The 14,655-nt window shown below is 42.9% G+C and overlaps 1 long non-coding RNA gene across 1 annotated transcript in view; it reads right to left on the bottom strand.

The window, feature by feature from the left end:
• Nucleotides 1-361: 361 nt before the first annotated feature.
• The window catches only part of LOC133218421 (uncharacterized), a 404,246-nt gene continuing 389,952 nt past the window's right edge, over nucleotides 362-14,655 (bottom strand). Inside the window, exon 2 of the long non-coding RNA XR_009727148.1 lies at nucleotides 362-425. This is a non-coding gene — a long non-coding RNA (uncharacterized LOC133218421). The remainder of the gene's footprint in view (nucleotides 426-14,655) is intronic.

The raw sequence follows: 14,655 nt of genomic DNA, 5'->3' as shown, positions 1-14,655 counted from the left end.
AGCCCTGCTAACAGCAGCCTGAAAATATGATGGGATTTTTCCTCTCGACTTTGTATATTTAAATGCTATTTGCATATCTCCCAACCAGAGCTGATTATAAAGTTATTAACCTCTCTCTGAACTTCATTCACATCATAAACTTGGTTCCTTTACCATACAAAGGCTTTTAAGATTCAAGGAATGGAACAGTCCGCATACGAAACATAGAATCATAGAATGGTTTGGGCTGGAAAGAACTTTCAGATCATCCAGTTCCAAACCCCTGCCATGGGCAGGGACCCTTCACACTAAACCATGTCACCCAAGGCTCTGTCCAGCCTGGCCTTGAACTCTTCCAGGGATGGAGCATTCACAGCTTCCCTGGGCAACCCATTCCAGTGCCTCACCACCCTTACAGGAAAGAACTTCCTTATATCTAACCTGAACTTTCCCTGTTTTACTTTAAATCCATTGCCCCTTGTCCTGTCGCTACATGATTATTGGAATGCACTGTCCAACACTTATCCACAACACAGTTACCCACAATTATCCACAATTTCTCATCAGCTGAAAATCATATTGAATTCAGAGAATTGCTAGCTCTGTGTTCTAGTGAAACAGTAACAATTACATTTATTTGTAACTCTGCTTACCTAGCTGTACCTAAGATTAAGTAAGTTGATTTAATGGTATTCTGTCAATGGAAAAGCATGCATACCAGTAATTTTGTCTCTTTAAAACCATATGCATGGGCTCTTCCGATATGTGACAGGGAATCCCCTACTTTCTATATCTGCACAAAGATGTCATAAAGCAAACACTGTGGATGTAACAGAGCTGGCAGAAGAACCTCTTAACTAAAGGATGGATCAGCCAGCAGAGTGTGTGCACCTCTTGGAAAAGCCTTGGGTCTGCACAAGAGCTGTCACTGCTGCTGGCAACGGTCACCCTGTTTATTTGTGGGAGGCAAGGCAAACAGGACAGCCCTTCTGAAGGACCAGCCTGACACAAATTTTATGGACATTAACAGAAATGCTTCCCACTAATTTGTGTGAGCTCTGGGTCAAATCCCATGTTTGGCAACTGAAATGATGCTTGTGCACTGGAGATACGAGTAGCTGGAAAGAAAGCCAGGAACTGAGAACCAAGGTCCTCTGCTAGTGCAGAGACTGCTGTCAGAAGTACTGCTGAGAGAGGGGATGCATTCAGAAAGAGACATTAACCCAAAGTTGTGCATTATTTCTCCTTATTAATAGCAATATTATTAATAATGCGCTCTTGCATATACCTTAAATACAACTGGTTTTAGTTTGCTCATCTACACCTACAGATAGAGGGCACAAGAGAAAAATCCAAGCCACTGAATTATTAATAAATGGCACTTGTGGAGTACAAGTGCTACTGCAGAAGTTTGATTTTGTATAAGCATATGGTATCTGATGGTTCAGAAGGTCCAAAGATCATGGAGTTATAACTTCCTAGCCTCATGTCTCCAACACACACTAGCAAGAACTGTAACACCTAAAGACAACACACAGCTCAAACACTGAGTTTGCCTGAGATGAGGAGATAACTTGGCATCAGACACTATGGACTATTCTAGGGCTTTGCCAAAGCTATTGATTTGTGTGCCAAGTAGTCAAATGCTTGTTATGGCTTTGTTATGGTACAAAGCAATGCAGAAGCCAAAAGAATTGCATCTTTGCCTGTACAGTTCAACCCTGTGCATTAATTCCTAAATATTTACATGTTACAGTATAATCTTTCATACCCGTTCAGTTCCATTCTCTTGTGATACCTCAAACACCTGGGTATCTTACTGCATTTCACCAGAGTAGAGCTATTCCAGCATGAATCTTCTTAGCACAGCTCTGTCCACAATGGAGGTGAGGAACAAGAAATTCAGCATCCCTCTGCTTGATTTGCACAGATACAGACACATCTTTTTGCTCTCTTATAACACAAATGGGGAGAAAAATTCAAACACTCAGCAGCTAAGAGTTACTGCACACACTGTAATTAAGGACATCTAAGGTTCAAAAGGGAAGTAAACCAGATACAGACAACATAAGTAGAAAGCATCCTTCCCACTGTAGCACACATTAGGTGGAGGAGTGAAGAAGAACAATCATCTGCAGTATCTGGCCACAGGGACATGCAATTAGATGAACCAGCTACAGGCACGTGAATGCAATGGACAGGGCAACAACTGGATGCAGCTCCTAACAGTAATTCTTCACACTTTCCTGATTTAACAGTATTAGCCTACAGTAGTTCATAGAATCACAGAACAAGTTGGGTTGGAAGTGACTTTAACGTTATTCAAGCTCTTTTAAAGAAGGGAATTTACCCCACAGTGTAGTTTTCTACTTGTTTAAAGAAACACCATAAAAAATGAAATGCAATTTGCTGGAAGTTGAAGCATTAGAAGTACAGCAGGCAGCTACAGGGCATAACCGGCAAAAGTATTAGCTGACATCACTGACAACTAACCCCAGAGCCTCACTGGTATCCCAGATTCCTAAGCTATTTCATAACCAGATGGAGTACACTACACCTCTGCTCCTCCTCCCTTCCAGGCCTCCTCCACGTTTTCTACTCCCACAAGTCTCCAGACAAAGCACAGTCCTCAGAGCACAGGGCTTTGGGTGACTTCCCACCTAGATGTGACCCTGGGATGCAAGTCAGCTATATTTAGGAAACACCTGGTTATAACAAACATGGTAATACCCTCACTTGTATAAATGACCCCACTTGAAGTTCAGACATTCATGGCAGCTCTTTTGAGTGCTGCGTGCACCTATTTCTTTGCACGGGGCGAGGGAAATCACAGTAGAGCAATAAAGCTCTGTGATGGGGTTTTGCTGGATGGAATTCAAAAGCAAAATTCCCTATTCTTGGTACATGAACGAACAGAAGCTCCCCCAGCTTGCCTGATGCACACTGAACTTCTGCAAAGCTTTGAAGGGAACACTGACAATTTGTACTTCAACTTTGGGGAAGGCGGGGGGAGAAGGGAGAAAACAGCCAGAGTTAATGATTTCTCCAAATCTTGTGCAAAATGGTTTCTTTGTGGGTTTTTTTCCTTTAGGTCTAAAATGTTTCTTTCCAATCCTCCCCTTTTTACTTAAGGGGCGTTCCAACGTTTTTCTTTATTTAGTTTTAACCTGATTTATCAAGAGCTGCTGAGCTGGCAGATTAGTAAGGCAATTCCATAGTGAATTCAGACCTTTGTCCAGCATGTGAGCACATGTGTGCAGGTAGTTTTCCTCTATAAGTACATTAGTTTACAATCTCTTTTTATGATTCATATATAATTTCTAAGTCCACAGTCTTAGCCTGATGATGCAACCCCAGTTCCTATAAAACACTAGAGGACATGCACAGAAGGCTACAGAAATGAGAAGACACAACTCCCACCGAGCTGTAAATCTGAAGTCCTCTGCTGTCACTACAGAGAATCCTATCAATCTTGGAGCACCTTGTAGGAAACTTGGAGTATCATACAGGACATCATTCCTCAATGTACTCTGTCAACAGAGCCATAATAGGGAATGCAGCATTTCTTCCGTAGCAGTCATAACCCAGGCTGCGGAAATAGTGAACTCTTCCACTGGGGGACCAGGGGAAACACATCCCAGCTTGGTTGTGTTGAATGCAAACTTTGGGGGTTACAGACAAAATATCATTCCTGATCAGACTAAAATGTCAGCTTCCACACGATTTTTTGCTTTGAACTGTAAATCTTAAGGTTTGTGTTTGATAAAACTAAGACTTCCAAAGGAATTAGTCTTTAACCTTTTATACTTCTCTCGTTAGGTTGCTTTATATGTTCAAAATCTAACGTTAAAATGAAAAAGCCGAGAGCTCTATGCAGGCAAAACCTAGGTTAGTCACTTCAAACTTCCAAAAATACAGTGATAAAGAACTGAAGGATTCAACATCTCTACCAAGGGGATCTGGTGCCTCCTTCATCAGCAGGGAGAACCCAAAGGTATGTGAAGCTTATCTGGAGTACTGAGCCCAGCTCTGAAGTTCTCAGTACAGGAAAGAGACATGGACATGTTGGAGAGGATTCAGAGGAGGGCCACAAAAATGATCAAATGGGTGAAGCACCTCTCCTATGAAGAAAGTCTGAGAGAGTTGGGGTTGTTCAACCTGAAGAAGACTTTGGGGAGACCTTATTGTGGCCTTTCAGTTCTTTAAAGGGGCCTATAAGAAAGACAGGCAGAGACTTTTAAGCAGAGCCTGTTGCAACAGGATGAGGGGTGATGGTTTTAGATTAAAAGAGGGGAGATTCAGGCTGGATGTGAGCAAAATTTACTATTTACAATGAGGGTGGTAAAACACTGGCACAGGTTGCCCAGACAGGTGGTGGATGCCCCATCCTTGGAGACATTCAAGGACAAGCTGGATGTGGTTCTAGCTGAGTATGTCTATGCTCATCGCAGGGGGGTTGGACCAGATGAGCTTTGAAGGTCCCTTCCAACTCCAACTATTCTGTGATAGTAAAGATTTAGAAGAAATGATACAATTTTCTCCCCATCCATTATTTTTTTAAAGAAAAGCAGAGCATAACAACTCCAAAAAAAAGAGAAAGAGCAACACCAAAACTTTTGCACCTTGTTTTAACTTTAAAAAGAGCAACTCGCTGTGAATGCATGCCCTGCACTCACCTGCTGACGTGAAACTACCTTACTCATTGCACAAATAGCTACTGAATTTAAATCATTGGCCAAACAACATTATTCACCTGCCTGTGCTGACCCCAAGCACTGTACTGGAATAAGGGTTGGGTTTTTATTTGTTTGCAAAGAATGAGTTCAGGAGAATGAGTGGGGGAGATCAACCTTAGAGACTGACAGCACCCATCATACCCTCTGCTACACAGGAATTACTTAGCATAGAATCACATCCACAGCATGCCCTAGCACACAGGTGCCTGCTCTCTTGGAGTGAAGGTGCCATAAAGACAGGTCTTTTAACCCACAGATAACTGTCAGGAAATGTTTGGAAGAAGTGCATTTCGGAATCAGGCTTGGGCTGGGCAAGCAAAAGAGAAACTTCGAATATCATGAGTCGGGAAGTGATGGCAGTGTTGAACACAGCTCAGCTTTTATCTTGTTTTAATTCGGACTCGGGAGTTTTGCACCACAGTTTTATTAACAGAAACAGGTTGCTGTACAGTGGAGAACTGACAAGTAGGCTTAATTCCTCAGTCCAAATGTAGGCATCTACAAGCTGTTTACCTCCAATGCCCCTATAATCACAGCAAATACACTTTTAAGTCACATTTCACCCTCAAGATAGAGTATTTGAAGACAGAGATTAAAACAAGTCAGATGAATTGAGCCTAAATATCACCTATAACTCCTACTGACAATAAAGAGGGCCCAGACAATTGTTTCAGCTGAAGGTAGGTGAGTTCAACTCAGTGGCAGCAAAAAACCAGCACTGCTCACACATGCAACAATTTACCCCTCACTGTTTGCACAGCTCAACCACCAGTTTTCTCTTCCATGAAAAAGACACTAATTCCTTGTGGCTTTCCAGGTGTACTGAGCATTCACAGCTCCCCTTCAGACTGCTCCTTACATAGCTCCTCAGCACTCACAAGAAAGACCAGTCCACGGTTCTATCATGACACGCCACTTCATATCTGTGCTCTAGTTAAACCTGCAGGAATTGCATAGTAAATGTTGTAATATACCTAAAGCAAATGGGAAAGAATATCTTTACATATAACCTCTGGGGCTATCCTCCTTGCCACGATTTGAGTGAGGATCTGGTCCTCAAAGCAGTAATGTGCCAATAACAAAAGATGTGAAAATGCCACTGGACACAGTCAGAACAGGTCTCCTTTTTTCCACTTAGCTGTAAGTACCAAAGCAGGGTGTACAATTTAAGCAGGGTCTACTCATTCTTAAAGGGTTTAGGCTGGGAATTTGCCGTGTCCATGGAAACACCAGGAAGAAAGATCTCAAGTGAGATCTCCCCTTTCTGCCACTTGCTTTATTGAGTCTTTTCACAATAGATGGGTTACTGTTGAGTTTGCCTGTGAACAAGAACCTGGGTGTAATCCCACCTGTCAGCCAAGCACTGCAAACAGCCTCTCTTCATCATTATACTCCAAACCCACTTTGGAGTTTCACATGGAGGCAATAAATATCCCTGGATTAACATCCAAGAGAGAGGTGGGTTGAAGAGAAGCATGAACACCTTACCATGAAAATGGGCTAACACAGTCCATGCCTGGGATGGCTTTGTTAAAGCAGTCAGCGGGGCACTTGGAAGACGAATAATTGAAGAAACAGCTTCTTTAATATAGTCCTTGGGCAGCATGTGGTGCAACTTTCCCTCTGTTACACCCTCCCCAACAAGAATTCTTCGTATCAAGCTGGTTTGGTGTTAAGTGCACATATCTAGAAGGCATTTCTCTCCAAAATTCGGATCCAAACACACATCAAAAATAACAGTTCATCCGTCACGGTTGGGAAGCATGTATGACAAGAAAATATTTGCTTTGCTCTGGTTTTGTGTTTGGTTTGCTGACCGCTTATATCAAAAAGCTAGAACAGCTTTTTCATCTTGGTGTAGTTTAGAAACATTTATAGGACAGATGGTCTAAATTTGTGGGTTTTATAAACTTAATGAGAATGTGAAAAAAAAAAAAGAGAGAGAAAGAAGCGCATATGGGTGCAATATTTTCTGGGGCTTCTTTGAGCTGGCCAAAAAGTAGCCCACTGCAGAGTGGAGTAACAATTCACATTGGGAACTCATTCAAAAGGTTTACAAATGACTGAGAAGAGGGACTGCCACAGGCTTTCTTCACCTCAGTGGCAGTGTCACTTGCACTGTGTGGTATAGGGAAAACATACATTTATTCTTCCCAGCAACTGTTGCTTAAACTTGGCCTTTACAGAACTGTTCAATGCTGGCTGCAAAGCTCAACAAAAGGCATAAGTAGTGCTCCATCCTCTGTACTGAAGGTCTGTTCTTAGGGCTTCTTGCTGAGCCCATTAAAGACGGTTTAGCCATCAGTTTCTGTCAGATGATTATTATCTTAGTGCTACACGCAGCTTTCTCTTTCTCCTGACAACACTATTTAAACAGAACAATGACAATGCAATCTGGTCTTGAGGTCAGGCCGCAGCACAGGGACTTGGGAGGTCCATATGGAGGCCCTGGCCCTGCTCCAGGCTCTGTCCCAGCCTTTGGGCAGTTGCACAGGAGTGAGTCCAAGCACAACTTCTGTCCTGAAGTGGGCCTCAAAACAGAGCCACCATGAGTACAGTGGGAAGGGAGGAGAGTCCTGTCTTCAGGGAAGCACAGTGTAGATCGGGCCCTTCTTGCAAGAGCTGGTGTATGAAAGTCTACCTTAAAGTGAATACATCAGCACACACAATAAAATCAATGTATAAGCTCAACTGGAGTTCTATTTCCTCATTACAAAACAATGAATAAAAAGCACCACCTCTTTATATCAGTCAGTCTCTCCATCCCAAAAGTTTATCTGAGCTAAAACACTTGCAAGCTGAAATAAAGTTGATTGAAGATGTTTTCATGAAACAGCATCCTTTGGGCAAGTTAGGTAGTAAGAACCTCCTGTTAGACAAAACTTCTCCTCCATCCAGCTCCCCAGTCTGAAAACACCAAGTTAAAAATCAGCTTCCAATCCTCCCTTATGTAAGCGATTAAAACAGTCCTGAACACAGCATGATTCATCAAAACAGGACATTAACTTAAGTCCTCAATTTTCACCTCTTCCAATGAAGCACACTAGTAGGTATGAGCCTTAAATTATTATCAGCAAAATATTTCAGTGTGTTGGTATGTAAGCTGTTATCTTTAAGGTCCTGCATAAGCACAGCATTAAGAAATGGGCAGCAGTTCACCCCAAACTGTTCTTTAAGCCCCTTGGAAATGTTAACCATGCATCACTTTATCTTACACCCAGTTGCTGCTCCTAAAATGTCCTTCAGGAGTCTCACTTTTAACTTTCTTTTTTAAGATGTGACAGCTCAGACTATAGCCAGCAGGAAAGGCCCTGGCAAGGGAACTGGGTTCACATTTAAACAGGGGAACGTCAGGCTGGATATAAGGAAGAAGTTCTTCACTGTGAAGGTGGTGAGGCACTGGAATGGGTTGCCCAGGGAAGTTGTGAATGCTCCATCCCTGGCAGTGTTCAAGGCCAGGACAGAGTCTTGGGCAACATGGTTTAGTGTGAGGTGTCCCTGCCCATGGCAGGGGGTTGGAACTGGAAGATCTTAAAGCCCTTTCCAACCCAAACCACTCTGTGATTCCATGAACTATGCAATACTCTGATTATGAAGAAAGCTTGAACAAATCCTTTACCCCACTCATTTCAAAAGGAATTTATGTGAGCAAAGGCATGCACACTGTTCAGGCCTTGCTTTACCTTCGCTACACTGCTTATTGCAGGGCAGTTGGACTAGATGATCTTTGGAGGTCAATTCCAACCCAAAATATTCTATGATTCTACATTTCAAGCTCTCTTTTGCCAACCAGCAGAGTTGGAACACGTGGAAGTCTTATTAAGAGCAGCACAGTGCAATATTATGTCCCAGTTTGACCCCCTCCAGGATACTTTTGCATGTTGTCAGAGACAGAATTGCTAGACGTCCAAAGGGGTAAGTGCCAATGATAAGTCATCTCTACACACGATCCAACAACACCCAGCTATGCTGGGAGTGGAGAGGAAAGCTGGCATTACACAAACCACTTTTTCATGGAAGGCAGAAGCCCCCCCACCCACAATAACTAAAGTCCAGCAAATATTTAGAGAAACAGCCAAGGCCTCCTCAGAACATCAAATGATTATTAAATCTGAAACACTGCTTTCCAAAAATAATGCTCGGCTGCTGTTTGTTTGTTTGAACGGAGGGCAGTAAAAGCCACAGATGTGTACAGTCATAAACCTTTAGATGAGACTCCATTTCCTTGATGTCCAACGATAAAATCCACTAATAAATGTGTACAGATGCAAAGGCCTATTTGTTGTCCTGTCAAGTCAGGCCATGTGGAACAAAAAACCTACAAGCAACCAGGAGAGGAACTAATGATGTAGGCTCGCCTCTGCCAAGATGCACTTACTGCAGTTCCTGTGACATTTAAGGAATATAATGATGGGACATTCCTTTTTAACTTTATTGTTTGGTCAAAAGGGGGTTTTTACAGCTGAAGATCACGTCCCCAGGATAGTCAATTAGGTTATGCAGATTTACGCACACGCTGGGATCTCTTTTGTGCAGCATGACTAGTTTCTGTGCTAACAATCACTCACTCCTGATGACAGAGATGGGGCTGGTGTCAATAGCTCCCATTCTAAATGCCTTCAGTGAAAAGCTCTTTAGATCTCATGGTGCATCAAGACAGCATCTTTTTTTTTAGATCTCCAGATAATTATTTTTGAATGTGCAAATATAGTTGGGGGGGGGGGGGAGAAAAACCCCCACTCTCTGGAGTAACCAAACACCAGATTTCCGCAGTATGAAAGCCATTTTAAGGCACTGTGGTGTGCTTCGTGGTTAGCCCTGCTTCTACTTAATTAGGGACCTAAGTTATAAGTCCACAGCTGCAGGAGAGCAGTAAATAGCTATTGCTGACTTCCTTATTGCCAATATGTACATCGTGATTGCAGGGTGAAGAGCAGGGATCTTTTCCTAAACACTGCCTTGTGCGGCGACAGTGCTTTGATGTCATAAAAATGCTGTTACATATTTTAAAGTCTTAATTGTGGTGCACTGCGGTGCTGTCGGCTTCCTGGTGAAGCACTAACCCTTTCCGTGATTTCTCCGGTATCCAGAACACTTCTGTTATTTGCAGGTCTCATCATTAAGTCTCCATGTGCCATATCCTCAGCCTATCTTCACTGATTTCAAACCACCAATCCCAACACCGTGCATGATCTACATGTTGGGGAGGGGGGCGAGAAGAGAGGGGAAAGAAAGGAAAAAGAATCCCCTGCAGTATGAAGGTACTTGCCTGCTCCATATTGTTCTGATTAACAGCATCCGCTTGCTTACTGTTATGAACACTCCCTCACTAAACACCCTGGCCAGAAACCCCCTAATTCAGTGCCTCCAAGACAGAGTCACCACACTAGTGTTCCTAGATAACCCTCAGTCTTTGACTGATTCTTGCTTCCATCTACGGATAAACCCTCCCACCCCAGCCCATCCTGACTTCATGCATGAACTCTACAGCCTCTCTTCTAGCAGCATCCTCATGATTTCAGGTCACCCAAAATGAACACCTTCAAATTCCTCACCTCATTTTTTAAAAACCTGATTCTTGTTTCTATGTCTATTATCATCTCAAGAGCATTTATTTCTGAACAGTTATTAGGCCTTTTGAACCTCCCCATGGCAGGCAACTTCTTACTGTTATCCCATAAATGGTGACGATCTGACTGAAATCACCCCAACTAAAAAACTAGCACAGCCTGCAAGACTAAAGACTTGTGTCACATTCATCTAGTGTCAGCCAGAACACTTCTGTACCCAATCCAGCTCCAAGCCCAGCCCTAGCTGAAATGCAAAGTCCTGAGGGTTAGCAGGACAGACACTGCAGTATCCACCAGCCCACCTCGGAGAGCTTATGGGGCACTTGGCAGTAGTTACTGGGTCTAATAACACAGCCACCTGATCCTGACTTGCTGCTCTCCTCTGCAGGATCCAGTCCTACGCTCTGTGCTTTGCAGGTTGTCTACATGACCTCAGAAGTTCCTCCTGGCCTTCAGAGCATGAGCTCTTCTGGAGATATCAGTACATCAGCAGGTGAGAACCCAGCTTCTGAAGAAAGCTTTAAGGACTGGACATGACACTGAAGAAAAGAACTTGGGCCCAGTCCCAGCTTTGCTATTACCCTGATCAACACAAACACTTCTTTGCCCCTTTTCACACATTTCCATGAAGATTACAAGATCCACGGAGATGTGCTCCTTTCAGTATGACCTATTTGGCAGGTGTGGTGGGCAACATGTAGAGGATGGCATAATGTAAGCTCACATTCTACTTCATGTTAGTGAGTAAAAGCTACCTATTCTCACCTGGGCTAAAGAGGATGGCAGGAAAAGATCCCAGATTCTGCCCCTACTGCCAACAACCCACTCAGGCATGAAAACTAACCATCACCTGCAAACAGGCTGCTGATCTCAGGTAGTCTTTCTAGATATCCACATAACAGAAATAAAGAGCAGTGTTAGAAACCACAGAGGGAGGACTTGCATTTAAGAAGATGGGGTTTGTGCAGTATCTCTGGTAAACACCAGCGCTTTGGAACTTGTCTTGATGAATGGGTTTTTCTGAAGGCAACACAATGGGGACTGATGATGAAACAGTGACAAATGGGTTTCCTCCCTGGCAGGAGACGGCTATTGTTTGCCATCTGCACAGTGTGTCTAATGGAGGCATATTTTGCAACATGAACACTGAGTTTATGCAAAAGCATCCCTGTCTGACAAAGGCAGCTCCCAGAGCAAGAAACAACTGGATTGAAGGTACAGAAGAGGACAGCAGCTGTCTCTAAGAGAATCACAGACCCCAAAGAATGTCCCAAGGAAAGAAGGCTTTTAGTTTATACAGCTGCACTTGCCAAGTAAGCAGAGCATCTGAAGCCAGCCTCAGCACCCCAGTCTTTAGATAAGGGGGTAGATACAACACAAGGAGTGCAGGGAAAAATCTGGCCAGGATGAAGAATTGTTAAGCTAAATTCAATTGACTTAGCAGTAGGAAGGGGAAAGAGATTTGGGAAGCCATTATACATTTGCAAGGTAGTGGGGAAAAGTAGCCAAATGTGTGACATGGGAGAAGAAAACTGAATGGCCAGCTCATTCCATAGTGACACCCAAGCCCCTTGGGTTATGCTTTGATTTAGAATGAGGAAATCAGGCTGGGCCTGTTGGGAGTCTGGGCCTGGAGGCAGCTCTCTTCAAAAGCTGCAAGCATTGCCACCAGAGGTGCCACTGGGTGGGAAGCTCCCATGTGGCAGAAGCTCAGGATCCCTATGGGAACATGCACTTTTCCAGTCCACATAAAAGCAGAGTTTATACTTCTGTTCTCAAAGCACATGGCAAAGAAGAGCTCAGAGAACAGAACAACCATACAGTGTTTCCCTTTGCTGACCAAAGGGGATTAATGAGAGCAAGAACTTGTTGGGGTAAATTAGAGATTAGAGACAAATCTTAAAAACCTAGAGAGTCACTTGGCACCCAGAGTAAAATCCGAGGCCATTCATCACTCTCCTGAAGAGATCCCAAAGGATATCCCTGGTGCTATATGCTCTTATATGTAATAGAAGAGGCACTTAAATGCTACATCACTATGCACAGCACAGTGCACCAAACCACTAAATGGAACAAAGGTGTTAGGAGCAGGTATATTGTGGGCTGCCTGGGAATAACAAAACCAATAACAATAATAATAATAAAGGAAAGGAAAAAAAGGAAAGGAAAGGAAAGGAAAAAAAGGAAAGGAAAGGAAAGGGAAAAAAGGAAAGGAAAGGAAAGGAAAGGAAAGGAAAGGAAAGGAAAGGAAAGGAAAGGAAAGGAAAGGAAAGGAAAGGAAAGGAAAGGAAAGGAAAGGAAAGGAAAGGAAAGGAAAGGAAAGGAAAGGAAAGGAAAGGAAAGGAAAGGAAAGGAAAGGAAAGGAAAGGAAAGGAAAGGAAAGGAAAGGAAAGGAAAGGAAAGGAAAGGAAAGGAAAGGAAAGGAAAGGAAAAAAAGGAAAGAAAAAAGGAAAGGAAAAAAAGGAAAGAAAAAAGGAAAGGAAAGAAAGGAAAGAAAAAAGGAAAGGGAAAAAAGGAAAGAAAAAAGGAAAGGAAAAAAAGGAACGGGAAAAAAGGAAAGGAAAAAAAGGAACGGGAAAAAAAGGAATGGGAAAAGAAGGAACGGGAAAAAAGGAAAGGGAAAAAAGGAACGGAAAAAAAAAAGGAAAAGCAAAAAGGAAAAGAAAAAAAGGAAAAGAAAAAAGGAAAAGAAAAAAGGTTTCTGCTTCACTGAATTTCCTCTCATTTCTAAAATGAGAGAGTCCCTGCTTCTGGCAGAGTTTCTCTGTGTCACTTACCCACCAGTTATTTTGAGTTGTAAGATTTCTGCTTATTTGGAAAACAGCCAATAATATTTTCCAACACACTGTCTGTCTCCATTTGACAAATACAGCATCAAGCATAAGAGGCAACCATATCTGCTGGAGTCTACAGCAATAAATTACCCTTACCAACAAACCAGTCAGGTCTCCCTTACCTATATGTTTTAAAGCACATACAACAACAAAACTGATTTAGCAGCCAGCAGCAGCAGGAGTGGTGTATCTTCATTCACAAACCTGCACTGAAAGGCACATCCCTTCCACTTTGATTTCTTCATCATTCACTCTTCATCAGGGACTGTAGTGATAGGACAAGTGGTGATGGGTTCAAACTGAAACAGAGGAAGTTCAGGTTAGATATAAGGAAGAAGTTCTTTACTGTTAGGGTGGTGAGGCACTGGAACAGGCTGCCAAGAGAAGTGGTGAATGCCCCATCCCTGGCAGTGTTCAAGGCCAGGCTGGACAGAGCCCTGGGTGAGATGGTCTAGTGTGAGGTGTCCCTGTCTATGACAGGGAGTTTGGAACTGAATGATGTCAATGTCCTTTCCAACCCAAACCATTCTGTGATTCTTCTGGGAAATAAAAACACTTTCACAAAACTCTTTTATGGGAAAGATCAGTGATTGTAATCAGAACAAAGCAAGAGATAAAGGCCAGGAACATCATGTAGGGCTATACTGCATACCATTTTGATGACTCATGTCAGAGATGGAACTTGAAATCATTGTAAAACCATTGACACGATTCAGAATAGAAAATGCTTCATTAGTCAAGCTGTCTCCATCCACAGACAAGTAACTGGGGGACAGCTTTTAGCATAACCAAAGACCCACTGAGGCAACACTGAGCTCCTAAAGGATTACTGCACAGCCGTTCACGTCAAAGCTATCCTGCCAGTGGTATTTACACTAGATGTGAGTGGGTACTCATATACCCACCTACAGGCAGGGACTTGTGGATACCCCCAAATTACTGACTGACTCAGGAGGTAACATTTCTGGAAATAGTGATTCAGTGCCATGGGGTGACTGGATGAATCTGTTCCCTCCCACCAAACCCAACGCAGACACCCGTAACCTCAGGTCTGTGGTATTTCTCTCTTTGGAAGCATGCAAAAATGTTGGGAGTGTTCAAATAGCTTTAAACTGTGTAGCAGATCTTATCTGCTGTGCTGCATGCAGCACCCAGTGCTGGCAGGCTACCTGGAAATACCATTCCCTTGGATTTAACTACCAGTATCTAAAGGAGTGTTTGTTAGTGTCCCCTCTCCCTCCTCCCAAAAGAAAAAGATCAGTAAGTTGTGCAGACAGTTCTTCATTAGCTTAAGCTTTAAAACATTGCAGAAACTTTGTGCTTCTTAAAACAGGCCACATTAATTTAATCTCTCGAAGACACTGATTTCTAAAACATATTTATGATCCAGATAAATTCCTCCAAGTTCTTCCAATAAGCTTCCTTTTACCTTACAAAGTACAGGACGGTTTGCAGGCTGAAATCCCATTTGTGACCTTGACTCCTGGCATTGCCACAGCACAATGTCTATGTTTTAAAGAATGTGAAGTTCTGATA

The sequence above is a fragment of the Neopsephotus bourkii genome, unplaced genomic scaffold (genome assembly GCF_033783945.1).
Source record: "Neopsephotus bourkii isolate Nb327-2 ecotype Australia unplaced genomic scaffold, CSIRO-AGI_Nbou_v1 NB_1250, whole genome shotgun sequence".
In the NCBI taxonomy this organism is placed as follows: Eukaryota; Metazoa; Chordata; class Aves; order Psittaciformes; family Psittacidae; genus Neopsephotus; species Neopsephotus bourkii.
The sequence above is the reverse complement of the archived record's forward strand: the minus strand, read 5'-3'. Positions and strand labels throughout refer to the sequence as shown.